This window comes from Oncorhynchus gorbuscha, unplaced genomic scaffold (genome assembly GCF_021184085.1).
Source record: "Oncorhynchus gorbuscha isolate QuinsamMale2020 ecotype Even-year unplaced genomic scaffold, OgorEven_v1.0 Un_scaffold_1934, whole genome shotgun sequence".
Lineage (NCBI taxonomy): Eukaryota > Metazoa > Chordata > Actinopteri > Salmoniformes > Salmonidae > Oncorhynchus > Oncorhynchus gorbuscha.
The window spans coordinates 32,092-58,765 of NW_025746580.1; the positions used below are offsets into that span (position 1 = coordinate 32,092).

General features: G+C 45.0%; 1 pseudogene; it reads left to right on the plus strand.

Moving 5' to 3' along the window:
- The first annotated feature begins 227 nt into the window (after nt 1-227).
- LOC124024584 overlaps nt 228-26,674 on the plus strand; it is a 51,841-nt pseudogene continuing 25,394 nt past the window's right edge.

Consider the following 26,674-nt stretch of genomic DNA (forward strand, 5'->3'; position numbering starts at 1 on the left):
AGAATAGTAGGCTGATACACAGCCAATACAGTAGGTGGCGACATGCACCTATAATATTTGTTTGCGGACCGCCATAATAGCAACGAAGAAGAAGAAGCGGCAGAAAATTCACACGAAGAAGAAAATCCCCCTGCTCTTTAGTCTTGACTTCGTCGCCACCTCGTGGTCCACAAACACTCTGCAGGGAAGATGAATCATGTGGTTTGTCATGTGATGGTAAACAGGAATTGAATTGTAAAAACTTGAAACGGTCAACATTTAGCGAGCAACGACACGATCCTATAGGTGTATACCTTAATTAAGGTGAGTACGGTTGTGAAATGATGCATGGAAAACATTTAGAAAGTTGAAAACTAGTCATGGCTCGGTTCGGTAGAATTCACCGCTTGTTGCAAAATATCTTTCCGGCCACTTGCTTCAAACTATCCTGCTGGTGATAACTACATATACAATTATTTCATGTAGCTATCTGAACTCGTTAACATTATACACATGAATACTATTTAGAGATGCAGTTTTAGTCTCTTGTTTAACCTGTGGCAGCTGTTTCTCTTCTTCTTTTTTTGTTTTACACAATACTAGAGTAGAAGTGGGCCAGAGCCCGAATTGCAGAGGTGCCTTTGTCGACCTGAGACCGTCGCCATGGTGGATTTCCTGGCGGAAAACAACCTGTGTGGTCAGGCGGTGCTGAGGATCGTGTCCCGGGGAAACGCTATCATCGCCGAGCTCCTCCGCCTCTCGGAGTTCATCCCTGCTGTCTTCAGACTCAAAGACAAGAGCGACCAGCAGAAATACGGAGACATCATCTGTGACTTCAGCTACTTCAAGGTTGAGATGGGGGAGGAGGGGGTTGTCTTGTTCAATGAGTGTGAGATGAGATCACAGTGAAAGGACATTGTTTGGGGTGCACCTCCTTAGATAATGGACACACACACCGCCAGTGTCATGGTTAGGTCTTTCCAGTTATGTGATTGTCATCTGTCATCTATGAACTAGATTGTTTAGAATGTGTTATGGCATGATGATGATGATGATGATGAAGTACAAATCAAATCAAATTGTATTTGGTCACATACACATGGGTTAGCAGATGTTAATGCGAGTGCAGCGAAATGCTTGTGCTTCTAGTTCCGGCAACGCAGTACTAACCAACGAGTAATCTAACCTAACAATTCCACAGCTACTACCTTATACACACAAGTGTAAAGGGATGAAGAATATGTACATAAAGATGTATGAATGAGAGATGGTACAGAACGGCACAGGCAAGATGATGATGATGATGATGATGAAGAACAGGGATAATATTATGTCCATGAGTAACCCTTTATATTCTCCTGTTGCCTTCCAGAGTACTACGACAGTCATTCAAGTTATGAACTATATATATATATATACTATATTTATATACTCCTGTTGCCTTCCAGGGTCCAGAGTACTACGACAGTCATTCAAGTTATGAACTATATATATATATACTATATTTATATACTCCTGTTTTCCAGGGTCCAGAGTACTACGACAGTCATTCAAGTTATGAACTATATATATATATACTATATTTATATTCTCCTGTTGCCTTCCAGGGTCCAGAGTACTACGACAGTCATTCTGCTATGGAACTATATATATATATATACTATATTTATATTCTCCCTGTTGCCTTCCAGGTCCAGAGTACTACGACAGTCATTCAAGTTATGAACTATATATATATATATACTATATTTATATTCTCCCTTTGCCTTCCAGGGTCCAGAGTACTACGACAGTCATTCAAGTTATGAACTATATATATATATACTATATTTATATTCTCCCTGTTGCCTTCCAGGGTCCAGAGTACTACGACAGTCATTCCAGTTATGAACTATATATATATACTATATTTATATTCTCCTGTTGCCTTCCAGGGTCCAGAGTACTACGACAGTCATTCAAGTTATGAACTATATATATATATATATATTTATATACTCCTGTTGCCTTCCAGGGTCCAGAGTACTACGACAGTCATTCAAGTTATGAACTATATATATATATATACTATATTTATATACTCCTGTTGCCTTCCAGGGTCCAGAGTACTACGACAGTCATTCAAGTTATGAACTATATATATATATATATACTATATTTATATTCTCCCTGTTGCCTTCCAGGGTCCAGAGTACTACGACAGTCATTCAAGTTATGAACTATATATATATATATACTATATTTATATTCTCCCTGTTGCCTTCCAGGGTCCAGAGTACTACGACAGTCATTCCAGTTATGAACTATATATATATACTATATTTATATTCTCCTGTTGCCTTCCAGGGTCCAGAGTACTACGACAGTCTTTCAAGTTATGAACTATATATATATATATATATACTATATTTATATTATCCTGTTGCCTTCCAGGGTCCAGAATACTACGACAGTCATTCCAGTTATGAACTATATATATATACTATATTTATATTATCCTGTTGCCTTCCAGGGTCCAGAGTACTACGACAGTCATTCAAGTTATGAACTATATATATATACTATATTTATATACTCCTGTTGCCTTCCAGGGTCCAGAGTACTACGACAGTCATTCAAGTTATGAACTATATATATATATACTATATTTATATTCTCCCTGTTGCCTTCCAGGGTCCAGAGTACTACGACAGTCATTCAAGTTATGAACTATATATATATACTATATTTATATTCTCCCTGTTGCCTTCCAGGGTCCAGAGTACTACGACAGTCATTCCAGTTATGAACTATATATATATACTATATTTATATACTCCTGTTGCCTTCCAGGGTCCAGAGTACTGACAGTCATTCAAGTTATGAACTATATATATATACTATATTTATATACTCCTGTTGCCTTCCAGGGTCCAGAGTACTACGACAGTCATTCAAGTTATGAACTATATATATATACTATATTTATATTCTCCTGTTGCCTTCCAGGGTCCAGAGTACTACGACAATCATTCAAGTTATGAACTATATATATATATACTATATTCCTATACTCCTGTTACGACAGTCTTCCAGGGTCCAGAGTACTGTCGACAGTCATTCAAGTTATGAACTATATATATATACTATATTTATATACTCCTGTTGCCTTCCAGGGTCCAGAGTACTACGACAGTCATTCAAGTTATGAACTATATATATATACTATATTTATATTCTCCTGTTGCCTTCCAGGGTCCAGAGTACTACGACAATCATTCAAGTTATGAACTATATATATATATACTATATTTATATACTCCTGTTGCCTTCCAGGGTCCAGAGTACTACGACAATCATTCAAGTTATGAACTATATATATATACTATATTTATATACTCCTGTTGCCTTCCAGGGTCCAGAGTACTACGACAGTAAGCTAGAAGCCAAACCAGATCTGCAGGATCTGGACGATGAGTTCCGGGAGAACAACCTGGAGATACTCTCACGGTTCTACCTGGCGTTTGAAAGTGTCCACAAGTACATCGTTGATCTAATCAGGTCATACAGAATTACCTGTGTCTGTCTGTCTGTCTGTCTGTCTGTCTGTCTGTCTGTCTGTCTGTCTGTCTGTCTGTCTGTCTGTCTGTCTGTCTGTCTGTCTGTCTGTCTGTCTCTGTCTGTCTGTCTTACAGAATTACCTGTCTGTCTGTTTGTATGTCTTACAGAATTACCTGTCTGTCTGACTGTTTGTCTGTCTGTCTGTCTGTCTTACAGAATTACCTGTCTGTCTGTTTGTCTGTCTGTCTTACAGAATTACCTGTCTGTCTGTTTGTCTGTTTGTTTGTCTGTCATACAGAATTACCTGTCTGTCATACAGAATTACCTGTCTGTCATACAGAATTACCTGTCTGTCTGTCTGTCTGTCATACAGAATTGTCTGTCTGTCTGTCATACAGAATTGTCTGTCTGTCTGTCTTACAGAATTGTCTGTCTGTCATACAGAATTACCTGTCTGTCTGTTTGTCTGTGTTTGTCTGTCATACAGAATTACCTGTTCGTCTGTCTGTCATACAGAATTGTCGTCTGTCTGTCATACAGAATTGTCTGTCTGTCTGTCTGTCTGTCTGTCTGTCTGTCTGTCTGTCTGTCTGTCTGTCTGTCTGTCTGTCTGTCTGTCTGTCTGTCTGTCTTACAGAATTACCTGTCTGTCTGTTTGTATGTCTTACAGAATTACCTGTCTGTCTGACTGTTTGTCTGTCTGTCTGTCTTACAGAATTACCTGTCTGTCTGACTGTTTGTCTGTCTGTCTGTCTGTCTTACAGAATTACCTGTCTGTCTGTTTGTCTGTCTGTCTGTCTTACAGAATTACCTGTCTGTCTGTTTGTCTGTCTGTTTGTCTGTCTGTCTGTCAGTCATACAGAATTACCTGTCTGTCTGTTTTGTCTCCTCACCATGCTTTATCTAATCAGCTGTTCTTCTCTCCAGGTACCTGGATGATCTGTATGAAGGAGTTTACATTCAACAGACCCTGGAGACGGTGCTGCTGAATGAGGATGGAAAACAGCTCCTGGTAAAACAACAACATTTCTTTACATGTTTAGTTTACTCGTCGAATAAATTAGTATTTTCAACGGTTAACTAGCCTTGTTCAGGGAACAGTGGGTTAACTAGCCTTGTTCAGGGAACAGTGGGTTAACTAGCCTTGTTCAGGGAACAGTGGGTTAACTAGCCTTGTTCAGGGAATAGTGGGTTAACTAGCCTTGTTCAGGGAACAGTGGGTTAACTAGCCTTGTTCAGGGGAACAGTGGGTTAACTAGCCTTGTTCGGGGAACAGTGGGTTAACTAGCCTTGTTCGGGGAATAGTGGGTTAACTAGCCTTGTTCAGGGGAATAGTGGGTTAACTAGCCTTGTTCAGGGGGAATAGTGGTTAACTAGCCTTGTTCAGGGGAACAGTGGGTTAACTAGCCTTGTTCAGGGAACAGTGGGTTAACTAGCCTTGTTCAGGGGCAGAACGACAGATTTGTACCTCGTCAGCTCGGGAGATTCGATCTTGCAACCTTCGGTTACTAGTCCAACGCTCTAACCACCTGCCTACCCCTCTAACCACTAGGCTACCCTGCCGCCCAATCTCTTGTAATTACTTAGATTTTGTAGAAGGCCCCGGGGGGGGTAGCAGCTCTATGATCAACTTATATACATTTAGGAAAATCGTCCCTGTATGTTTGGCGATGTCCTGAAGGTATGTTAGAGTCCTGATGTGTTGTGTGTCTCCTTGTTAACCAGTGTGAGGTCCTGAATGTCCTTTAGGTATGTGAGAGTCCTACCATGTGCTGTTTGTGTCCTTGTTAACCAGTGTGAGGCGCTGTATCTCTATGGAGTCATGCTGTTGGTTATTGACCAGAAGATGGAGGGGAGGTCAGAGAGGATGCTGGTGTCCTACTATAGATACAGGTGAGACCTTTGCTGCTGTTTTGGGGGGAAAATGGCTTCAACATCCTTTATACAATCCTATAATACTATGATAGTATCTATAATACTCTCTATAATGGCTTCTACATCCTTTATACATTCCTTTTAAGAATCAATCCTCTCTGTTATTTTGTCAGGGACCCTTTAATGGTGTCAGTAATACTATCTGTAATACTACAATACTATCTATACTACTATATATAATACTGTAATACTATCTATATTACTATATATAATACTGTAATATTATCTATACTATTATATATAATACTGTACTACTATCTGTAATACTCTCTATAATACTGTAATACTATCTATAATACTGTAGTACTATCTATAATACTGTAGTACTATCTATAATACTGTAGTACTATCTATAATACTGTAGTACTATCTATAATACTGTAGTACTATCTATAATACTGTAGTACTATCTATAATACTATACTACTATCTATACTACTGTAATACTATCTATACTACTATGATGATATCTATACTACTATCTATAATACTATGATATCTACAATACTGTAATACTCTCTACAATACTGTAATACTCTCTATAATACTGTAATACTCTCTATAATACTGTAATACTCTCTATAATACTGTAATACTCTCTATAATACTACTACTATCTATAATACTGTAGTACTATCTACAATGCTATAATACTCTCTATAATACTGTAATACTCTCTATAATACTACTATCTATCATACTGTAGTAGTACTACAGTATTGTAGTAGTATCTATAATTTGAATGAAGAAAAACAACCATTTGATTGGAGCGTGCTACTAGCTATACATGTCCTGTTTGTGTGTCCAGTGCTGCCCGCTCCTCAGCGGACTCTAACCTGGATGACATCTGTAAAAGCTGCTGCGGGTACTGGCTACTCCAGCCAATCAGCAAGCGGCCAGCTAACTACCCTGAGAGCTACTTCCAGAGAGTACCGATCAGTTCTACCTTCATCAGCATGGTGATCGGGAGGCTGCGCTCTGATGACATCTATAACCAGGTAAGACTGTTATTATTATTATTATTGTTGTTGTTGTTATTATTGTTATTATTATTGTTATTATTATTATTATTGGTGTTGTTGTTATTATTGTTGTTGTTGTTGTTGTTGTTGTTATTATTGTTATTATTATTGTTGTTATTATTATTGTTATTATTATTATTGTTGTTATTATTATTATTATTGTTATTGTTATTATTATTGTTGTTATTGTTATTATTGTTATTGTTATTATTATTGTTATTATTATTATTGTTATTATTACTATTATTGTTGTTGTTGTTATTATTGTTGTTATTATTATTTTTAAACCATTTGTTTTCTTTGTAAAAGGAATTACTCGTGTCATACTAACCCACTGTTCTCCTAGTTAGTAATGTAAACACCCCATTGGTTCCCTTTTATTATTTTTATTTAACCAGGCAAGTCAGTTAAGAACAAATTCTTATTTTTTCAATGACGGCCTGGGAACAATGGGTTAACTGCCTGTTCAGGGCAGAACGACAGATTTGTTCCTTGTCAGCTCGGGATTTGAACTTGCAACCTTTAGGTTACTAGTCAACGCTCTAACCACTAGGCTACCATGCCCCCAGGGTAGCCTAGTGGTTGGTATCTTGACCTGAATGACATTTCTTACACACTCACTAATGCTACAATATTACATTGTCTTTAATGTTTTATTCAATATATTTGTATCATGCTGTGTCTCCTAAAGCTGTCTGTGTCTCCTAAAGCTGTCCTGTGCAATGTCTCCTAAAGCTGTCTGTGTCTCCTAAAGCTGTCCTGTGTCTCCTAAAGCTGTCCTGTGTCTCCTAAAGCTGTCCTGTGTCTCCTAAAGCTGTCCTGTGTCTCCTAAAGCTGTCCTGTGTCTCCTAAAGCTGTCCTGTGTCTCCTAAAGCTGTCCTGTGTCTCCTAAAGCTGTCCTGTGTCTCCTAAAGCTGTCCTGTGTCTCCTAAAGCTGTCCTGTGTCTCCTAAAGCTGTCCTGTGTCTCTAAAGCTGTCCTGTCTCTCTAAAGCTGTCCTGTCTCTCTAAAGCTGTCCTGTGTCTCTCTAAAGCTGTCCTGTGTCTCTCTAAAGCTGTCCTGTGTCTCCTAAAGCTGTCCTGTGTCTCCTAAAGCTGTCCTGTGTCTCCCAGGTGTCTGCGTACCCTCTGCCTGAGCACCGAAGCACAGCGTTGGCTAACCAGGCTGCCATGCTGTATGTCTGTCTCTACTTCATTCCCTCCATACTTCAGGACTCAACAGGCCAAGATGGGGAGATAGTGGACAAGTACTTCCTGATAACTGGGTGAGAGACTGTATCTAAACTCTACTTCCCTGATAACTGGGTGAGAGACTGACTCTACTTCCCTGTTAACTGGGTGAGAGACTGTATCTAAACTCTACTTCCCTGATAACTGGGTGAGAGACTGACTCTACTTCCCTGTTAACTGGGTGAGAGACTGACTCTACTTCCCTGTTAACTGGGTGTGAGAGACTGACTCTACTTCCCTGATAACTGGGTGAGAGACTGACTCTACTTCCCTGATAACTGGGTGAGAGACTGACTCTACTTCCCTGATAACTGGGTGAGAGACTGTATCTAAACTCTACTTCCCTGATAACTGGGTGAGAGACTGACTCTACTTCCCTGATAACTGGGTGAGAGACTGCATCTAAACTCTACTTCCCTGTTAACTGGGTGAGAGACTGACTCTACTTCCCTGATAACTGGGTGAGAGACTGACTCTACTTCCCTGATAACTGGGTGAGAGACTGACTCTACTTCCCTGTTAACTGGGTGAGAGACTGACTCTACTTCCCTGTTAACTGGGTGAGAGACTGACTCTACTTCCTGATAACTGGGTGAGAGACTGACTCTACTTCCTGATAACTGGGTGAGAGACTGACTCTACTTCCCTGTTAACTGGGTGAGAGACTGCATCTAAACTCTACTTCCCTGATAACTGGGTGAGAGACTGACTCTACTTCCCTGTTAACTGGGTGAGAGACTGACTCTACTTCCCTGTTAACTGGGTGAGAGACTGTATCTAATCTCTACTTCCCTGTTAACTGGGTGAGAGACTGACTCTACTTCCTGATAACTGGGTGAGAGACTGACTCTACTTCCTGTTAACTGGGTGAGAGACTGTATCTAAACTCTACTTCCCTGATAACTGGGTGAGAGACTGTATCTAATCTCTACTTCCCTGAATACTAGGAAAAACATTTAGAGTACTTGTTTGTCTTGATGCGGTATATTTCCCTCGGTCTCCAGCCGTTACGCTGGTTTCAAGTATTGCCAATTTCTCCCTCTGCAGGTCATCAGTGTCTACATGGGAATCACTGTGAATCTGGTGGAGGCCTGGGAACCGTATAAAGCTGCCAAGATCGCCCTCAACTACACCCTGGACTCAGCCAATATCAGAGAGCAGGTACGGAGGCGAACGGGCTTACTGACAAAACGTCTGCTTACGTGAAATGGTTTTCACTCGGGTTTCCCATCAGGCCTTGCTACGGACGTGACTCTCCCATCATATCCTTCACAAGTTGTTGTGGAAAATGTGGAAGGTTCGAGGGACTGCTTATGACCCCCCCCCCCCCCCCCCCGCCCTGCCATGTTATAACACCCTATAACCAACCGTCGTCAACCTCCTCTAGGCCAGTCGTTATTCAGTCAGCATGGAGGGACTGCTTATGACCCCCGCCATGTTATAACACCCTATAACCAACCGTCGTCAACCCTCCTCTAGGCCAGTCGTTATTCAGTCAGCATGGAGGGTCTGAGGCCACAGATCCAGCAGCTGCTGAAGGAAGGGTTCCTGAGGAGGAGATCGTCCTGGATAACGTCCCTAAGCTGCTCAACTGTCTCCGGGACTGTAACGTTTCCATACGCTGGCTGATGCTACACACTGCAGACTCAGGTAGGGCCTTTCTGTTGGCGTCTAGGTCCATGCATCAAATGAGCTTACTACTGATTTATGGAAGCATTAATAAAGGCCTTATGAAGGGTTCACAAAGCATCCATAAAGGCCTTATGAAGGGTTCAGGAAGCATCCATAAAGGCCTTATGAAGGGTTCATGAAGCATCCATAAAGGGTTCATGAAGCATCCATAAAGGGTTCATGAAGCATCCATAAAGGGTTCATGAAGCATCCATAAAGGGTTCATGAAGCATCCATAAAGGGTTCATGAAGCATCCATAAAGGGTTCATGAAGCATCCATAAAGGGTTCATGAAGCATCCATAAAGGGTTCATGAAGGTTCATGAAGCATCCATAAAGGGTTCATGAAGCATCCATAAAGGGTTCATGAAGCATCCATAAAGGGTTCATGAAGCATCCATAAAGGGTTCATGAAGCATCCATAAAGGGTTCAGGAAGCATCCATAAAGGGTTCAGGAAGCATCCATAAAGGGTTCAGGAAGCATCCATGAAGCATCCATAAAGGGTTCATGAAGCATCCATAAAGGGTTCATGAAGCATCCATAAAGGGTTCATGAAGCATCCGTAAAGGGTTCAGGAAGCATCCGTGAAGGGTACAGGAAGCATCCATAAAGGCCTTATGAAGGGTTCAGGAAGCATCCGTAAAGGGTTCAGGAAGCATCCGTAAAGGGTTCAGGAAGCATCCGTAAAGGGTTCAGGAAGCATCCGTAAAGGGTTCAGGAAGCATCCGTAAAGGGTTCAGGAAGCATCCGTAAAGGGTTCAGGAAGCATCCGTAAAGGGTACAGGAAGCATCCATAAAGGCCTTATGAAGGGTTCAGGAAGCATCCGTAAAGGGTTCAGGAAGCATCCGTAAAGGGTTCAGGAAGCATCCGTAAAGGGTTCAGGAAAGGGTTCCGAAGCAGGGTTCAGGAAGCATCCGTAAAGGGTTCAGGAAGCATCCGTAAAGGGTTCAGGAAGCATCCGTAAAGGGTTCAGGAAGCATCCGTAAAGGAAGCATCAGGAGGGCCGTAAAGGGTTCAGGAAGCATCCGTAAAGGGTTCAGGAAGCATCCGTAAGGGTTTCAGGAAGCATCCGTAAAGGGTTCAGGAAGCATCCGTAAAGGGTTCAGGAAGCATCCGTAAAGGGTTCAGGAAGCATCCGTAAAGGGTTCAGGAAGCATCCGTAAAGGGTTCAGGAAGCATCCGTAAAGGGTACAGGAAGCATCCGTAAAGGGTACAGGAAGCATCCATAAAGGCCTTATGAAGGGTTCAGGAAGCATCCGTAAAGGGTTCAGGAAGCATCCGTAAAGGGTTCAGGAAGCATCCGTAAAGGGTTCAGGAAGCATCCATAAAGGCCTTATGAATATATATAGGTGCTCCTATATCACACCAGGCGCTCCTATATCACGCCAGGGTGCTCCCATATCAGGCCAGGCGCTCCTATATCAGGCCAGGCGCTCCTATATCACGCCAGGTGCTCCTATATCACGCCAGGTGCTCCTATATCAGGCCAGGCGCTCCTATATCACACCAGGCGCTCCTATATCACGCCAGGCGCTCCTGTATCACGCCAGGCGCTCCTATATCACGCCAGGCGCTCCTATATCACGCCAGGCGCTCCTATATCACGCCAGGCGCTCCTATATCACGCCAGGCGCTCCTATATCACGCCAGGCGGCGCTGTATCACGCCAGGTGGCGCTGTATCACGCCAGGTGCTCCTGTATCACGCCAGGTGCTCCTGTATCACGCCAGGTGCTCCTGTATCACGCCAGGGTGCTCCTGTATCACGCCAGGGTGCTCCTATATCACGCCAGGTGCTCTATATTACACCAGGCGGCGCTGTGTACGCCAGGCGGTACTATATTCCTAAACTGCGTTGTCTTTTCTTCTTGCAGCCTATGATCCCAACAACAAGCGTCTGCGCCAGATCAAGACCAGGTGATCAACGACTCCAAGTACAACCCCAAGATCCTGTTCCAGGTTCTCCTAGACACCGCCCAGTTTGAGTTCACCCTCAAAGAGGTGAGTCTGAACCGTATCATATATGTCAAGTTGTAATTACACAATAAAATAAAAACACATGTTGGGTCTCTGAATATAAATGGTGGAATTCACCATCTGCCCCCCGACGTATCGGGTCTCTGAATATAAATGGTGAATTCACCATCTGCCCCCCGACGTATCGGGTCTCTGAATATAAATGGTGAATTCACCATCTGCCCCCCCCCTGTATATTTTCCCTCCCAGATGTTCAAGAAGATGCTGTCAGAGAAGCAGCTGAAATGGGAGAGTTATCGAGCTGAGGGATCTGAGAGGATGACCGAGCTGGCGGAGGTCTTCTCTGGGGTCAAGCCTCTAACCAGAGTGGAGAAGAATGGTGAGATGGATGATAGCGGAACTAGCATCGAAACACACATAATTACCACAGCTGGTAGTTCGACATTAAAACAAACATAATTACCACAGCTGGTAGTTCGACATTAAAACACACCATAATTACCACAGCTGGTAAGTTCGACATGAAAACATGAAAACATACATAATTACCATAATTACCACAGCTGGTAGTTCGACATTAAAACACACATAATTACCACAGCTGGTAGTTCGACATTAAAACACACATAATTACCACAGCTGCTAGTTCGACATTAAAAACACACATAATTACCACAGCTGCTAGTTCGACATGAAAACACACATAATTACCACAGCTGGTAGTTCGACATTAAAACACCAGGTTCATAATTACCACAGCTGCTAGTTCGACATTAAAACACCATAATTACCACAGCTGGTAGTTCGACATTAAAACACACCATAATTACCACAGCTGGTAGTTCGACATTAAAACACACCAATTACCACAGCTGGTAGTTCGACATTAAAACACACCGTAATTACCACAGCTGGTAGTTCGACATTAAAACACACCATAATTACCACAGCTGGTAGTTCGACATGAAAACACACATAATTACCACAGCTGGTAGTTCGACATGAAAACACACCATAATTACCACAGCTGGTAGTTCGACATTAAAACACACATAATTACCACAGCTGCTAGTTCGACATTAAAACACCATAATTACCACAGCTGGTAGTTCGACATGAAAACACACCATATTACCACAGCTGGTAGTTCGACATTAAAACACACCATAATTACCACAGCTGGTTGTTCGACATTAAAACACACCATAATTACCACAGCTGGTAGTTCGACATTAAAACACACCATAATTACCACAGCTGGTAGTTCGACATTAAAACACACCATAATTACCACAGCTGGTAGTTCGACATTAAAAACACATTATAATTACCACAGCTGGTAGTTCACAATCTGGACTCCGTACTTTTATTGTGACTTCTGGTTGGAGTCAATCACTGAAACTGTTGATATGTGTGAGGTATACTGTACACTGACTGGACAAAGCATTAGGAACACCTGCTCTTTCCATGACATCGACTCACCAGGTGAATCCAGGTGAAAGATATGATCCCTTATTGATGTCACTTGTTAAATCCACTTCAATCAGTGTAGATGAAGGGGAGGAGACGGGTTAAAGAAGGATTTTTAAGCCTTGATACAATTGAGACATGGATTGTGTATGTGTGCCATTTAGAGGGTGAATGGGCAAGACAGAAGATTTAAATGCCTTTGAACGAGGTATGGTAGTAGGTGACAGGCGCCCCGGTTTGTGTCAAGAACTGCAACGCTGCTGGGTTTTTCCAAAATCAACAAGCATTGGAAGCATTGGAGTCAACATGGTCCAATCGGTGGGAAGCATTGGAGTCAACATGGTCCACCACCCAATCGGTGGGAAGCATTGGAGTCAACATGGTCCAATCTGAGGGAAGCATTGGAGTCAACATGGTCCACCACCCAATCTGAGGGAAGCATTGGAGTCAGCATGGTCCAACATCCCATGTGATCGCCTTCGACACCTTGTGGAGTCCTTGGCCCCGGCAAACTGAGGCTGTTCTGAGAGGAAAAGGGGGTGCAACTCAATATTAGGAAGGTGTTCCTAATGTTTTGTGTAGTCAGTGTACATGCTCTTAAAAGCTTGTGGCTCACTGTACCATAGTTATTCCTGTTGCAGGCTCACTGTCCCATACTTATTCCTGTTGCAGGCTCACTGTCCCATACTTATTCCTGTTGCAGGCTCACTGTCCCATACTTATTCCTGTTGCAGGCTCACTGTCCCATACTTATTCCTGTTGCAGGCTCACTGTACCATACTTATTCCTGTTGATGGCTCACTGTACCATACTTATTCCTGTTACAATAGCTGATCTCACTATGCCATACTTCCACTCTAAACTCGCTAGATGTTGATGTGTGTTGTACCGTAGCGGTTGTTGTTGTGTTGGACAGAGAACCTGCAGGCATGGTTCAGGGAGATCTCCAGATCGAGTCTCTGACGAGGACTCCACTGCGGCAGGCAGGAAGACGTTCAGCTGATACAGGCCCTCGTTGTGAGGCTGATAAATTCACCGCAAACAACATGCGACTAGAACGGGAACAAGAGTACAGTTATGTTATCTCTGGGTTACACTCTTAGTGACTTACATGGTAACACTCTTAGTGCGTTACACTGGTAACACTCTTAGTGACCGTTACGGTAACACTCTTAGTGACCGTTACATGGTAACACTCTTAGTGACCGTACGTGGTAACACTCTTAGTCCCGTTACGTGGTAACACTCTCAGTGACCGTTACGTGGTAACACTCTTAGTGACCGTTACGTGGTAACACTCTTAGTGACCGTTACGTGGTAACACTCTTAGTGACGTTACGTGGTAACACTCTTAGGTCACTGGTTACTTAGTGGTTGCACTCTTAGTGACCGTTACGTGGTCTCTCAGTGACCGTTACATGGTAACACTCTCAGTGACCTCACTACACGGTAACACCCTTAGTGACCGTTACATGGTAACACCCTTAGTCCGTTACGGTAACACTCTCAGTGACCGTTACATGGTAACACTCTCAGTGACCGTTACATGGTAACACTCTTACACGTGGTAACACTCTTAGTGACCGTTACGTGGTAACACTCTTAGTGACGTTATGGTAACACTCTTAGTTGTTACATGGTAACACTCTTAGTGACCGTTACGTGGTAACACTCTTAGTGACCGTTACGTGGTAACACTCTTAGTGACCGTTACGTGGTAACACTCTTAGTGACCGTTACGTGGTAACACTCTTGTGACCGTTACGTGCGGGTAACACTCTTTGACCATTCTGGTAACACTCTTAGTGACCGTTGATGTGGTAACACTCTTAGTGACCGTTGTTGTAACACTCTTTGAACAGAGAACCTCAGGCATGGTTCACGTGGTAACACTCTTAGCAGATGGTAACACTCTTAGTGACCGTTACGTGGTAACACTCAGTGACCGTTACGGTAACACTCTTAGTGACTTGGATTACGTGGTAACACTCTCAGTGATACAGGTAACACTCTCAGTGACCGTGAGGCTGGGAAACTCTCAGTGACCGTTACGTGGTAACACTCTAGTGAACGGGTAACAAGAGTAACAGTTATGTTATCTCTGGGTTAACACTCTCAGTGACCGTTACGTGGTAACACTCTCAGTGACCGTTACGTGGTAACACTCTCAGTGACCGTTACGTGGTAACACTCTCAGTGACCGTTACGTGGTAACACTCTCAGTGACCGTTGCGTGGTAACACTCTCAGTGACCGTTACGTGGTAACACTCTCAGTGACCGTTGCGTGGTAACACTCTCAGTGACCGTTGCGTGGTAACACTCTCAGTGACCGTTGCGTGGTAACACTCTCAGTGACCGTTACGTGGTAACGCTCTCAGTGACCGTTACGTGGTAACGCTCTCAGTGACCGTTACGTGGTAACGCTCTCAGTGACCGTTACTCGCTCTCAGTGACCGTTACGTGGTAACGCTCTCAGTGACCGTTACGTGGTAACGCTCTCAGTGACCGTTACGTGGTAACGCTCTCAGTGACCGTTACGTGGTAACGCTCTCAGTGACCGTTACGTGGTAACGCTCTCAGTGACCGTTACGTGGTAACGCTCTCAGTGACCGTTACGTGGTAACGCTCTCAGTGACCGTTACGTGGTCACGCTCTCAGTGACCGTTACGTGGTCACGCTCTCAGTGACCGTTACGTGGTCACGCTCTCAGTGACCGTTACGTGGTAACGCTCTCAGTGACCGTTACGTGGTCACGCTCTCAGTGACCGTTACGTGGTAACACTCTTAGTGACCGTTACGTGGTAACGCTCTTGACCACCTGGTAACGCTCTCAGTGACCGTTACCTGGTCGCTCTCGGTGACGTTACGTGGTAACGCTCTTGACATGGTAACGCTCTTAGTGACCGTTACCAGGTGGCTCTCGGTGACCGTTACAGGTGCGCTCTCGGTGACCGTTACCTGTGCGCTCTCGGTGACGTTACCTTAGTGACCGTTACCTGGTAACACTCTCGGTGACCGTTACCTGGTAACGCTCTCGGTGACCGTTACCTGGTAACTCTCGGTGACCGTTACCTACGCGCTCGGTGACCGTTACCTGGTAACGCTCTCGGTGACCGTTACCTGGTAACGCTCTCGGTGACCGTTACCTGGTAACGCTCTCGGTGACCGTTACCTGGTAACGCTCTCGGTGACCGTTACCTGGTAACGCTCTCGGTGACCGTTACCTGGTAACGCTCCCGGTGACGCCGTTACCTGGTAACGCTCTCGGTGACCGTTACCTGGTAACGCTCTCGGTGACCGTTACCTGGTAACGCAAAAATGACCGTTACCTGGTAACGCTCTCGGTGACCGTTACCTGGTAACGCTCTCGGTGACCCGTTACCTGGTAACGCTCTCGGTGACCGTTAGCCTCGGTGACCGTTACCTGGTAATAAGAGACCGTTACCTGGAAGCTCTCGGTGACCAGGACGCTCTCGGTGACCGTTACCTGGTAACTCGGTGCCGTTACCTGGTAACGCTCTCGGTGACCGTTACCTGGTAACGCTCTCGGTGACCGTTACCTGGTAACGCTCTCGGTGACCGTTACCTGGTAACGCTCTCGGTGACCGTTACCTGGTAACGCTCTCGGTGACTGTTACGTGGTAACGCTCTCAGTGACCCTGACTTCCTCTCCTTACCTATAAACCCTGATTTCCTGTCCTCTCCTTACCTATGAACCCTGACTTCCTGTCCACTCCTTACCTATAAACCCTGACTTCCTGTCCTCTCCTTACCAATATACCCTGACTTCCTGTCCTCTCCTTACCGATGAACCCTGATTTCCTGTCCTCTCCTTACCTATATAGCCTGACTTCCTGTCCTCTCCTTACCTATATAGCCTGACTTCCTCTCCTTACCTATAAACCCTGATTTCCTGTCCTCTCCTTACTTATAAACCCTGATTTTCTGTCCTCTCCTTATCAATAAACCCTGACTTCCTCTCCTTACCTATAAACCCTGACTTCCTCTCCTTACCAATAAACCCTGACTTCTTGTCCTCTTTTTTTACCTGTGCTCAGGTTCAAGAGTTCCACCAGTTGGAGTCCAACCTGCAGGTGTGTCAGTTCCTGGCTGACACCAGGAAGTTCCTTCACCAGATGATCAGGACCATCAACATCAAGGAGGAGGTTCTGATCACCATGCAGATAGTAGGAGACCTGTCCTATGCATGGCAGATCATAGACAGGTAGGGGTTATGAATGGGTTATGAATGGGTTATGAATGGTTCTGATCACCATGCAGATAGTAGGAGACCTGTCCTACGCATGGCAGATCATAGACAGGTAGGGGTTATGAATGGTTCTGATCACCATGCAGATAGTAGGAGACCTGTCCTATGCATGGCAGATCATAGACAGGTAGGGGTTATGAATGGTTCTGATCACCATGCAGATAGTAGGAGACCTGTCCTACGCATGGCAGATCATAGACAGGTAGGGGTTATGAATGGGTTATGATCACCATGCAGATAGTAGGAGACCTGTCCTACGCATGGCAGATCATAGACAGGTAGGGGTTATGAATGGTTCTGATCACCATGCAGATAGTAGGAGACCTGTCCTACGCATGGCAGATCATAGACAGGTAGGGGTTATGAATGGTTCTGATCACCATGCAGATAGTAGGAGACCTGTCCTATGCATGGCAGATCATAGACAGGTAGGGGTTATGAATGGGTTATGAATGGTTCTGATCACCATGCAGATAGTAGGAGACCTGTCCTACGCATGGCAGATCATAGACAGGTAGGGGTTATGAATGGTTCTGATCACCATGCAGATAGTAGAAGACCTGTCCTACGCATGGCAGATCATAGACAGGTAGGGGTTATGAATGGTTCTGATCACCATGCAGATAGTAGGAGACCTGTCCTACGCATGGCAGATCATAGACAGGTATGGGTTATGAATGGGTTATGAATGGGTTATGAATGGTTCTGATCACCATGCAGATAGTAGGAGACCTGTCCTATACATGGCAGATCATAGACAGGTAGGGGTTATGAATGGTTCTGATCACCATGCAGATAGTAGGAGACCTGTCCTACACATGGCAGATCATAGACAGGTAGGGGTTATGAATGGTTCTGATCACCATGCAGATAGTAGGAGACCTGTCCTACGCATGGCAGATCATAGACAGGTAGGGGTTATGAATGGTTCTGATCACCATGCAGATAGTAGGAGACCTGTCCTACGCATGGCAGATCATAGACAGGTAGGGGTTATGAATGGTTCTGATCACCATGCAGATAGTAGGAGACCTGTCCTACGCATGGCAGATCATAGACAGGTAGGGGTTATGAATGGTTCTGATCACCATGCAGATAGTAGGAGACCTGTCCTACGCATGGCAGATCATAGACAGGTAGGGGTTATGAATGGTTCTGATCACCATGCAGATAGTAGGAGACCTGTCCTACGCATGGCAGATCATAGACAGGTAGGGGTTATGAATGGTTCTGATCACCATGCAGATAGTAGGAGACCTGTCCTACGCATGGCAGATCATAGACAGGTAGGGGTTATGAATGGTTCTGATCACCATGCAGATAGTAGGAGACCTGTCCTACGCATGGCAGATCATAGACAGGTAGGGGTTATGAATGGTTCTGATCACCATGCAGATAGTAGGAGACCTGTCCTACGCATGGCAGATCATAGACAGGTAGGGGTTATGAATGGTTCTGATCACCATGCAGATAGTAGGAGACCTGTCCTACGCATGGCAGATCATAGACAGGTAGGGGTTATGAATGGTTCTGATCACCATGCAGATAGTAGGAGACCTGTCCTACGCATGGCAGATCATAGACAGGTAGGGGTTATGAATGGTTCTGATCACCATGCAGATAGTAGGAGACCTGTCCTACGCATGGCAGATCATAGACAGGTAGGGTTCTTCACCATGGTTATGAATAGGGGTTATGAATGGTTCTGATCACCATGCAGATAGTAGGAGACCTGTCCTACGCATGGCAGATCATAGACAGGTAGGGGTTATGAATGGTTCTGATCACCATGCAGATAGTAGGAGACCTGTCCTACGCATGGCAGATCATAGACAGGTAGGGGTTATGAATGGTTCTTCACCATTCTGATCACCATGCAGATAGTAGGAGACCTGTCCTACGCATGGCAGATCATAGACAGGTAGGGGTTATGAATGGTTCTGATCACCATGCAGATAGTAGGAGACCTGTCCTACGCATGGCAGATCATAGACAGGTAGGGGTTATGAATGGTTCTGATCACCATGCAGATAGTAGGAGACCTGTCCTACGCATGGCAGATCATAGACAGGTATGAATGGTCTGATCACCATATGAATGGGTTATGAATGGGTCAGATCAGAAGTGGGTTATGAATGGGTTATGAATGGTTCTGATAACCATGCAGATATAGGAGACCAGTCCTAACATGGTCAGATCATAGAAGGTAGGGGTTATGAATGGTTCTGATCACCATGCAGATAGTAGGAGACCTGTCCTACGCATGGCAGATCATAGACAGGTAGGGTTATGAATGGTTCTGATCACCATGCAGATAGTAGGAGACCTGTCCTACGCATGGCAGATCATAGACAGGTAGGGGGTTATGAATGGTTCTGATCACCATGCAGATAGTAGGAGACCTGTCTGGCAGATCATAGACAGGTAGGGGTTATGAATGGTTCTGATCACCATGCAGATAGTAGGAGACCTGTCCTATGAGATCATAGACAGGTAGGGGTTATGAATGGTTCTGATCACCATGCAGAAGTAGGAGACCTGTCCTACGCATGGCAGATCATAGACAGGTAGGGGTTATGAATGGTTCTGATCACCATGCAGAAGTAGGGACGCATGGCAGATCATAGAAGGTAGGGGTTATGAATGGTTCTGATCACCATGCAGATAGGAGACCTGTCATGGCAGATCATAGCCCAGGAGACTGTAACCATGGCAGATAGACAGGGGGTTATGAATGGTTCTGATCACCATGCAGATAGTAGGAGACCTGGTCCTACCCATGGCAGATCATAGACAGGAGGGGTTATGAATGGTTCTGATCACCATGCAGATAACCCATGGCAGATCTAGACAGGTAGGGGTTATGAACCCAGGAGACTAACCATGCAGAGTAGGAGACCTGTCCACGGGAGATCATAGACAGGTAGGGGTTATGAATGGAGACTAACCATGCAGATAGTAGGAGACCTGTCCTAGCATGGCAAGTTATGAACCTGATCACCAGGAGGAGACTAACCCATGGCAGATCATAGAACCCAGGGAGTTATGAATGGTTCTGATCACCATGCAGAAGTAGGAGACTAACCCATGGAGATCATAACAGGTAGGGGTTATGAATGGGAGATAACCATGCAGATAGTAGGAGACTAACCATGGCAGATCATAGAAGGTAGGGAGACTAAATGGTTCTGATAGGGAGACTAACCCATGGAGTTATGACTAGGGGTTATGAATGGTTCTGATCACCATGCAGATAGTAGGAGACCTGTAACCCAGGAGACTAACCCAGGGAGAATGGGTTATGAATGGTCAACCATAACCCAGGAGACTAACCCTATGAACCCAGGGAGATGAATGGGTCAAATAAGAACCCAGGGAGACTAACCTGGTTATGACTAAGAACCCAGGGAGATGGGTTATGAATGGGAGACTAATGAAATGGTAAATAAGAACCCAGTGAGACTAACCTGGTCAAATAAGAACCCAGGGAGACTAACCCAGGGGAGACTAACCCAGGAGACTAACCCAGGGAACCCAGGGAGACTAACCCAGGAGACCAGGAGACTAACTAACCAGTGAGACTAACCCAGGAGACTAACCCAGGGAGACTAACCTGGTCAAATAAGAACCCAGGAGACTAACCAGGGAGTCAAATAAGAACCCAGGGAGACTAACTAAGAACCCAGGAGACTAACCTGGTCAAATAAGAACCCAGGAGACTAACCCAGGGAGACTAACCTGGTCAAATAAGAACCCAGGGAGACTAACCTGGTCAAATAAGAACCCAGGGAGACTAACCTGGTCAAATAAGAACCCAGTGAGACTAACCTGGTCAAATAAGAACCCAGGAGGGAGACTAACCTGGTCAAATAAGAACCCAGGGAGACTAACCTGGTCAAATAAGAACCCAGTGAGACTAACCTGGTGAGACTAACCCAGTGACTAACCTGGTAAAATAAGAACCCAGTGAGACTAACCTGGTCAAATAAGAACCCAGGAGACTAACCTGGTAAAATAAGAACCCAGTGAGACTAACCTGGTCAAATAAGAACCCAGTGAGACTAACCCAGGGAGACTAACCTGGTCAAATAAGAACCCAGGGAGACTAACCTGGTCAAATAAGAACCCAGGGAGACTAACCTGGTCAAATAAGAACCCAGTGAGACTAACCTGGTCAAATAAGAACCCAGTGAGACTAACCTGGTCAAATAAGAACCCAGTGAGACTAACCCAGGGAGACTAACCTGGTCAAATAAGAACCCAGTCAGACTAACCCAGGGAGACTAACCTGGTCAAATAAGAACCCAGTCAGACTAACCCAGGGAGACTAACCTGGTAAAATAAGAACCCAGTGAGACTAACCTGGTAAAATAAGAACCCAGTGAGACTAACCTGGTCAAATAAGAACCCAGTGAGACTAACCCAGAAAGACTAACCTGGTAAAATAAGAACCCAGTGAGACTAACCTGGTCAAATAAGAACCCAGGGAGACTAACCTGGTCATATAAGAACCCAGTGAGACTAACCCAGAGAGACTAACCTGGTCAAATAAGAACCCAGGGAGACTAACCTGGTCATATAAGAACCCAGTGAGACTAACCCAGAGAGACTAACCTGGTCAAATAAGAACCCAGTCAGACTAACCTGGTTAAATAAGAACCCAGTGAGACTAACCTGGTCAAATAAGAACCCAGTGAGACTAACCTGGTCAAATAAGAACCCAGGGAGACTAACCCAGTGAGACTAACCTGGTCATATAAGAACCCAGTCAGACTAACCCAGGGAGACTAACCTGGTCAAATAAGAACCCAGGGAGACTAACCTGGTCAAATAAGAACCCAGGAGACTAACCCAGTGAGACTAACCTGGTCATATAAGAACCCAGTCAGACTAACCCAGGGAGACTAACCTGGTCAAATAAGAAAGAGACTAACCTGGTCAAATAAGAACCCAGGGAGACTAACCCAGTGAGACTAACCTGGTCAAATAAGAACCCAGTGAGACTAACCCAGTGAGACTAACCTGGTCAAATCAAATAAGAACCCAGTGAGACTAACCCAGGAGACTAACCTTGGTCAAATAAGAACCCAGGAGACTAACCTGGTCAGATAAGAACCCAGTCAGACTAACCTGGTCAAATAAGAAATATATAAATTAGCCATTTTGAATGTTTTTCTCTGGTTGTTTTCCCAGCTTCACGTCCATCATGCAGGAGAGTATCAGAGTGAACCCATCCATGGTGACCAAACTACGAGCAACCTTCCTAAAGGTCAACCATTCACTACTCGGACACAAACAGTACATTTCGTAGAGTACACAGGTTCATCCTCTAAACAAGGGAAAAGGGTACTTCCTGTTTGAAAACACGCGATCAGTAAAGCGTGTTGTTATTGATCTATGTGTCCAGTTGGCGTCTGCGTTGGACCTGCCTCTGCTGCGTATCAACCAGGCCAACAGTCCAGATCTGCTCAGTGTTTCTCAGTTCTACTCCGGGGAACTGGTGACCTACGTCAGAAAGGTATGATCCCGGGGCACGTAGTCTCTACTCTCTACCCCCAGCCCCTTGTCTCTACCCCCAGCCCCTTGTCTCTACCCCCAGCCCCCTAGTCTCTACCCCCAGCCCCCTAGTCTCTACTCTCTACCCCCAGCCCCTAGTCTCTACTCTCTACCCCCAGCCCCCAAGTCTCTACCCCTAGTCTCTATCCCCAGCCCCCTAGTCTCTACTCTCTACCCCCAGCCCCTTGTCTCTACCCCCCAGCCCCCTAGTCTCTACTCTCTACCCCCAGCCCCCAAGTCTCTACCCCTAGTCTCTACCCCCAGCCCCCTAGTCTCTACTCTCTAACCCCAGCCCCCTAGTCTCACCCCTAGTCTCTACTCTCCCCCAGCCCCCTAGTCTCTCTCTACCCCCAGCCCCCTAGTCTCTACTCTCTACCCCCAGCCCCCTAGTCTCTACTCTCTACCCCAGCCCCTAGTCTCTACTCTCTAACCCCAGCCCCTAGTCTCTACTCTCTACCCCAGTCCCCTAGTCTCTACTCTCTACCCCCAGCCCCTAGTCTCTACTCTCTATCCCCAGCCCCTAGTCTCTACTCTCTAACCCCAGCCCCCTAGTCTCTACTCTCTACCCCCCAGCCCCTAGTCTCTACTCTCTATCCCCACCCCAGTCTCCCCTAGTCTCTACTCTCTACCCCCAGCCCCTAGTCTCTACTCTCTACCCCCAGCCCCTAGTCTCTACTCTCTACCCCCAGCCCCTCGTCTCTCTACTCTACCCCCAGCCCCTAGTCTCTACTCTCTCCCAGCCCCCTAGTCTATATCCCCAGCCCCTAATCTCTACCCAGTCCCCCAGCCCCTAGTCTCTATCCCCAGCCCCCTAGTCTCTACTCTAACCCCAGCCCCTAGTCTCTACTCTCACCCCCAGCCCCTAGTCTCTACTCTCTACCCCCAGCCCCCTAGTCTCTACTCTCTACCCCCAGCCCCTAGTCTCTACTCTCTACCCCCAGCCCCCTAGTCTCTACTCTCTACCCCCCCCTAGCCCCTAGTCTCTACTCTCTACCCCCAGCCCCTAGTCTCTACTCTCTACCCCCAGCCCCCTAGTCTCTACACTCTACCCCCAGCCCCTAGTCTCTAGTCTCTCCCAGCCCCTAGTCTCTACTCTCCCCCAGACCCCTAGTCTCTAGATCTACCCCTGAGTCCCTAGTCTCTGTGACCCCTAGTCTACTCTCCTACCCCACAGTGTTACAGATCATCGTTGTCTCCTCTCTACTCCCTAGGTGTTACAGATCATCCTAGCCCCAGTCTCCTCTACTCTCCCTAGACCTAGGTGTTACAGATCATCCTGAGAGCATGTTGTCTCCTCTACTCTCCACTAGATGTTACAGATCATCACTGAGAACACGTTGTCTCCACTAGGTGTTACAGATCATGAGAACACGTTGTCTCCTCTACTCTCCACTAGGTGTTACAGATCATCTTGTCTCCTCATCCACTAGGTGTTACAGATCATCTTGTCTCCTCTACTCTCCACTAGGTGTTACAGATCATCCCTGAGAGCATGTTGTCTCCTCTACTCTCCACTAGATGTTACAGATCATCCCTGAGAGCATGTTGTCTCCTCTACTCTCCACTAGGTGTTACAGATCATCCCTTGTGTTTCCTCTACTCTCCACTCCACTAGGTGTTACAGATCATCCCTGAGAGCACGTTGTTTCCTCTACTCTCCACTAGGTGTTACAGATCATCTTGTCTCCTCTACTCTCCACTAGGTGTTACAGATCATCTTGTCTCCTCTACTCTCCACTAGGTGTTACAGATCATCCCTGAGAGCACGTTGTCTCCTCTACTCTCCACTAGGTGTTACAGATCATCTTGTCTCCTCTACTCTCCACTAGATGTTACAGATCATCCCTGAGAGCATGTTGTCTCCTCTACTCTCCACTAGGTGTTACAGATCATCCCTGAGAGCACGTTGTTTCCTCTACTCTCCACTAGGTGTTACAGATCATCCCTGAGAGCACGTTGTTTCCTCTACTCTCCACTAGGTGTTACAGATCATGTTGTCTCCTCTACTCTCCACTAGGTGTTACAGATCATCCCTGAGAGCATGTTGTCTCCTCTACTCTCCACTAGGTGTTACAGATCATCTTGTCTCCTCTACTCTCCACTAGGTGTTACAGATCATCCCTGAGAGCACTCTCCACGTGTTACAGATCATCTTGTCTCCTCTACTCTCCACTAGGTGTTACAGACCATCTTGTCTCCTCTACTCTCCACTAGGTGTTACAGATCATCCCTGAGAGCACGTTGTTTCCTCTACTCTCCACTAGGTGTTACAGATCATCTTGTCTCCTCTACTCTCCACTAGGTGTTACAGATCATCCCTAAGAGCATGTTGTCTCCTCTACTCTCCACTAGGTGTTACAGATCATCCCTGAGAGCATGTTGTCCCCTCTACTCTCCACTAGGTGTTACAGATCATCTTGTCTCCTCTACTCTCCACTAGGTGTTACAGATCATCCCTGAGAGCACGTTGTTTCCTCTACTCTCCACTAGGTGTTACAGATCATCTTGTCTCCTCTACTCTCCACTAGGTGTTACAGATCATCCCTGAGAGCATGTTCACCTCCTTGGCTAAGATCATCAAGCTGCAGATCCATGCCATCATGGAGGTTCCCACCAGGTGACAAGGACAAGCTGAAGGACTACGCCCAGCTGGGGGCTCGCTACGAGGTCAGAGGTCGTTTACAGACGGCTTTATGGTCTCTGTGTGTCGGAAGAGCATGGCGCTTGCGATGACAAAGGTTGTGGGTTGATTCCCGCTGGGGCCTCCCAATAGAAAAATGTATGCACACATGACTGTTAGGACCTATAGTAGTGACTATAACTAGGACCTATAGTAGTGACTATAACTAGGACCTATAGTAGTGACTATAACTTGGACCTATAGTAGTGACTATAACTAGGACCTATAGTAGTGACTATAACTAGGACCTATAGTAGTGACTATAACTTGACCTACTAGGACCAGTAGTGACTATAACTCAGACCTGATAGTAGTGACTATAACTACCTACTAGGTGTTACAGATCATCTTGACTCTAGTCCAGTAGTGACTATAACTTGACCTATAGTAGTGACTATAACTAGATCCTATAGTAGTGACTATAACTAGGACCTATAGTAGTGACTATAACTGGACCTATGGTAGTGACTATAACTGGACAAGGACAAGCTAGTGACTATAACTAGACCGCTACGAGGTAAGAGGACCTTTACTATAACTAGACCTATAGTAGTGACTATAAGCATGGACCTATAGTAGTGACTATAACTTGGACCTATAGTAGTGACTATAACTAGGAAAATAGTAGTGACTATAACTAGGACCTATAGTAGTGACTATAACTAGGACCTAGTAGTGACTATAACTAGGACCTGTAGTAGTGACTATAACTAGGACTATACTATAAGTAGTGACCTATAGTAGTGACTATAAGTAGGACTATAGTATAGGACCTATAGTAGTGACTATAACTAGGACCTATAGTATAACTAGGACCTATAGTATAACTAGGACCTATAGTAGTGACTATAACTAGGACCTATAGTAGTGACTATAACTAGGACCTATAGTAGTGACTATAACTAGGACCTATAGTAGTGACTATAACTAGGACCTATAGTATAACTAGGACCTATGGTAGTGACTATAACTAGGACCTATAGTAGTGACTATAACTAGGACCTATAGTATAACTAGGACCTATAGTATAACTAGGACCTATAGGAGTGACTATAACTAGGACCTATAGGAGTGACTATAACTAGGACCTATGGTAGTGACTATAACTAGGACCTATGGTAGTGACTATAACTAGGACCTATGGTAGTGACTATAACTAGGACCTATAGTAGTGACTATAACTAGGACCTATAGTAGTGACTATAACTAGGACCTATAGTAGTGACTATAACTAGGACCTATAGTAGTGACTATATCTAGGACCTATAGTAGTGAATATAACTAGGACCTATAGTAGTGACTATAACTAGGACCTATAGTAGTGACTATAACTAGGACCTATA